Source organism: Lipotes vexillifer, unplaced genomic scaffold (genome assembly GCF_000442215.2).
Source record: "Lipotes vexillifer unplaced genomic scaffold, Lipotes_vexillifer_v1.1 scaffold680, whole genome shotgun sequence".
Lineage (NCBI taxonomy): Eukaryota > Metazoa > Chordata > Mammalia > Artiodactyla > Lipotidae > Lipotes > Lipotes vexillifer.
The window spans coordinates 944,822-949,875 of record NW_006780838.1 but is presented as its reverse complement, the minus strand read 5'-3'; the positions used below and the strand labels follow the sequence as shown (position 1 = coordinate 949,875).

At 49.1% G+C, this 5,054-nt stretch overlaps 1 pseudogene; it reads right to left on the bottom strand.

The window, feature by feature from the left end:
* Positions 1-1,202: 1,202 nt before the first annotated feature.
* Positions 1,203-5,054, bottom strand: part of LOC103071108 (high mobility group protein B1-like) — a 4,204-nt pseudogene continuing 352 nt past the window's right edge.

The following is a 5,054-nucleotide window of genomic DNA, read 5'->3' as shown; positions in this document are numbered from 1 at the left end:
CCCACTGCCCTTACTCTCATCCTTCGTCCAGGCCCCTCCAGTTGGTACTTATTATACAGCCAGTCCCACACTGGTCCATAAACTCCCAGTGGGGAACCACGGCCCTCAGTGGCAGAGAGGCCTTCCAGGGTTTTTGAAAGAGTCTGTCAGTCAGATTGCTTGTCCAGCCTAGAATGCACTGAGTGATCTGAGGCAAGTCATTTTCTTTGCTTTTCTCTCCTCCGTAAAATGGGTATGATCATGTTTTCCCTGCCTTCTATCAGGAAGATCATGAATCTCAAGTGAAATGATGCCTGGAGATCATCAGCTGGTTCCTCTTATTTTGGCCGTACCGTGTGGGAATCTTAATTCCCGGACCAGGGATAGAACCTGTGCCCCCTGCAGTGGAAGCGTAGAGTCTTAACCACTGGACTGCCAGGGAAGTCCCGCTGGTTTCTCTTTAAGAGGGAGAGTGGCTGGCATATTTGCTGGGCAGTCCCTGATTTGACCTGGGTAGAGCCAGCCCTTCGTTTCTTGTCGCTCTCCTCTGCCATGCCAGAGAACCCAGCTGGGGTCCTGAGTCCAGGTGAGGGGCACCCAGCTTCCTGCTCCCAGGCTCCTTCCCGCCCACTCTTCCTCCACACTGTGGACAGACATGAGCCGTGTTAGCAGTCTCGATGGAGATATCCCCGGGAGCCCTGCTGCTGCCACACCCCTTTCCAAGGCTTCTGCTAGACCTGACCCAGGACCTTTCTTCCCACTTTCCCCATCAAAACTTCTTTGCACCAGCTTCTAAATTAGCAGGCCCCTTGAAGGCAAGAATGAACAGGTCTTTCCTCCCAGGGGTGGAAAAGAATAATGGAAGTGATGTCATTTGGGGGTACACCATGTGCTGGCCAGCAAGAGAACAGGACCATGCTCTTACCGCATCTCCCCAAACCGGCCCCAGGAATAAGGTTCAGAGATGATGGGAGACTTCACCTACCCAGACATCTTCCAGGAGTCCTGTTTAGCTAAGAGCAGTGCATGTGCTCTCTCTCGTCTCAGTGACGATTTCAGAAGGTACAGGAAGCAGTGAGGGGGACAGGTATTCTGGATCCAGTTCTGCCCAAAGAGGAAGAATTAATTGGATGATGATGTGACGTGACAGGAACCCTGGGAAAGGTGACTCGGGCCACCTGGGAACTTTTGATATTCAGGAAATGGGAGGTCAGACAAATGCCCTAAACTCTAGAGGGCAGATTTCAGATCATGCAGAGAAAAGACCGAAAAGGCGCTAGAGCTTGAGGGAAGAGTATCAGGAAGGGTGCGGCGATGCGACCCTGAACGTACAGTTGTGAATGCTTGCAGGGACAGAGAAGGAGGCTGTCCTGGGAACAGGCCGGTGAAGCACAGACATGAAGGGCACGTGGTCGGAATCAGTTTCAGGCAACATGCAAAGCCCTATTGTGAGCCAAGCACCATCTGACGTAAAGCAGCTTTTTCCTCACCTCCTTTCCTTTGGTCAAAAGCTCTCCACGACCTGACGTTATCTCATTTGCCTGTTTGTTCATTGTCTGTGGCTCCCCTGGAATGTGAGGTCCATGAGGGGAGGGCCTTTTCCCTTTTCTGTATCCCGAGGTCCTAGCCCAGAGAAGGAGCTCATTAATCAGGCACCAGGTGAAGGACAAATGAACATAATGCGGGCTCACCGGTAGGAAGGCTGGAAGGGAAGCTAGCTCCAAGACTGATGTGGGCCAGCTATACCCGCCCAAGGTAACAGCCAGGGAAGAAAAGGATGGTGGGACCTCCTGCCCATGCAGGTGGCTTGAGGCTAACCTTTTTTGAGCCAAAGAACAAGAATGCTCTTCAGAGTCACAGGAGCCCAGTTGAGTCCATGGCGGAGGGAAGCAATCATAAGATAGGAAGGATGGAGTTATTCAAAATAACTTCAGCTTCCATACCTGGGAAGGCTACCTCCCAGGAGCCTTCAAGAGGAAGCTGCCATAGCTCTGTGACTCAGCACTCAGAAAATGAACTATTATTCTTTTTTTTTTTTAATAAAAAAATTGTATTTCCTTAGAAGCATTCAGAATGTCAACAAAACAGCTGCAACTTTTTTTCTTTTTTTTGCAATGACAGAGTGGTATTCAGTTAACAGAACAACAATTATTTCGTATAAGCTGCATCACAGACAACTGAAGATGAAAAACTACCATCCCCATATATAACTAATTTGTGCTGTGCACCAACAAGTACCTGCCTTCAATTTCCATGCCAATTTACAACCCCCGTAGCCGTACCAGGCAAGGTTAGTGGCTATTGAAAATACCACCAGGACAGGGCTATCTAAAGACACATTCGGTAGTGTGTTAACTATACAAAAAAAGACACCGTACAGTTTAAAAACAAATCTTACACAGCCTTACATTTCAATTTTTTTTTCTTTAAAAGGAGTGAGTTGTGTACAGGGGGGTTAAATGCTTTATAGACAAGAAAAAAAAACTGCGCTGGAACCAACTTATTCATTATCGTCCTCTGCATCTTCTCATCTTCCTCCTCTTCCTTTTTCTTGCTTTTTTCAGCCCTGACGACTCCCTTTTTTGCTGCATCAGGCTTCCCTTTAGCTCGGTTTGCAGCAATATCCTTTCCTTACTTTTCGTTCAGCTTAGCAGCCCTCTCCTAAGGCTGCTTGTCATCTGCAGCAGTGCTTTTCCACATCTCTCCCAGTTTCTTTGCAACATCGCCAATGGATAGGCCAGGATGTTCTCCTTTGATTTTTGGACGACACTCAGAACAAAACAAGATAAAGGCCGAAGGAGGCCTCTTGGGTGCATTGGGATCCTTGAACTTCTTTTTTTGTTTCCCCTTTAGGAGGGATAGAAGTTTTCACTTCTCTTTCATAACGGGCCTTGTCCGCCTCTGCCATGTCTTCAAACTTTCCCTTCTCTTTAGCAGACATGGTCTTCCACCTCTCTGAGCACTTCTTAGAAAACTCTGAGAAGTTGACGGAAGCATCTGGGTGCTTCCTCTTGTGCTCCTCCCGGCAAGTTTGCACAAAGAATGCATATGATGACATTTTGCCTCTCGGCTTCTTAGGATCTCCTTTGCCCACGCTTAATTATTTTTCCTCCACGAGGCACAGAGTCGCCCAGTGCCCGTCCGGCTCTCACTTGCCCCGGCGCTGTCTCTATCAACTATTATTCTTATATCACAAAAGTTGTACTAACTTCTGTGTGTTTATTATGCGTCATGTTGTAAATGCTTTGCAGGCAATAAATTGATTTAATCTTCATAACAATGCTATGACCTAGGCACTATACTCCCCATTTATCAGATGACAAAGCTGAGGCGCAGGGTAAGTGGCAGTGCTTGCAACCACTATGCGCACTGCCTCTCAGAGAATGAGGCATGGGCCCCAAAGTGGGAGATGGCGAAGGTAATTTTTATCAGTGCAGAGGAAATAAGTTCACGAACCATAAATAAGTGAGCTTAGCATCATTCCTGGTCAGGTTTCAGAGTCTGTTATTAAAGAGATGGTTTGGGGGTACTTAGAAAAGAAAGAGATAGAGGGCCAGCAGCAGGGAGTGAATCCCCTGGGAACCCATCCTGCTGGGGGAAGCTTATTTGCTTTGCTGATTAGTTTTCTAGACTAGAAGGTAGGTTGCGGGTGGTAAAGCAGGAGACAGTGGTTCTGAGTTTCAGCAAGAAATTGTTCTTTTCTTCCAATCAAAGCCTGCAGGTGACACAGAGGAATGTGGGCTGGGGGAGGGCACAGCTAGGGAGGCTGATGAGTGGGCTGCCCTTGCTGAGTCTGCTCAGTGTGTTCATGAGGGACTTGGTGAGGAAGGATGTGGATAGCATGCCGGGGACATTGCCGATGGCAGGAACCTGGGCACCATCCCAACGGACAAGACGGCACAGTTGGACCCGAAGTGCCCTGGAGGCTTGGAGTCCAGGTCCAAGTCTAGAAGGAACAGTTTAACAGAAATAAAGGAGAAGTCTATTTTGGCCTCCAATCTTGTCTGCAACTGGGCAGCAGGCTGAGGGGATCAGCTGTCTGAGAGGTTCCAGTTGACTAGAAGCTTGGGTATGGCCCCATGTTTTAAGAAAATGCTCGTGTCTTGGGGCTGCAAGAGCTCAGGGCAGAGTCCAGAGCTGAGGAGGAAAGTGCTATTTTGTCTCAGACTAAGAGGAATGCTCTATCATTTCCTCATTTATTTTGTGGACAGAGGTTGAGCACGTTCTTCTGCTAATACCATGCTGATGTTACCCTTGAATGGCTGAGCAGGTTACATTTTGGGGTGATGGGCTAGGCTGCTGAAGGGACTCAGAGGGTGGGTTGGCCACCCGCCTTCCTTTTTGCTTTCCACCCTGCTCCAGGTCAGGCCCTGGGGTTATGATGCCTGGTCTTAAGGAAGACAAGGGTCCTGCCTCCAAGGGACACACATTCTAGTGGGAGAGACAGACTATAGACGCATAGACAAGAGAGTATCTTGAGATGACCAGAGTGCTGAACAAACTGAAACAGAGCATCAGATAAAGAGTGACCAGTGGGTGTGTGGGGAGTTTGGAAGAGGTGGATGGCCTCTCTGAGAAGGTGACATTTGAGCTGAGTCCTGAAGGACTCAGGGGGCAGACCTATGGAGAAGCTGCTGGTGAGGGGTGTTGAATAAAGGCTGGGGAGGGGCACAGGAGATGGGAAGTGAAACAGCAGTTAACAAGGCCCTACCTATGTTCCAGAAGCAGGAAGCTGTTGTGGCCAGAGCAGAGTGAGGCCATGGCCAGCAGATGGAAAGGATGCAGATTTCCATGCAATTAAATGGAGGGCTTTTTAACATTTAGAGCTGTCTGAATACAGCATGGGCTGCCCCCTGAGGGACTGGGCTTCCCATCACTGAGATGTGCAAGCAATATTCAGAGGCCACCCTCCGTGGAGGTTAGGGAGGAAGACTCTAGCGTCTCAAAGGCTCCTTAGGGCACCCTTCTTGCCTTCAACCCCTTCAAGTTCAGGAACACCCTTGGTTTGGCCAAAGCTGGGAGGATGGCTGTGCAGCGAATGAATGAAAGCTCCCGGCTGCCAGGTCGAAGGCGGG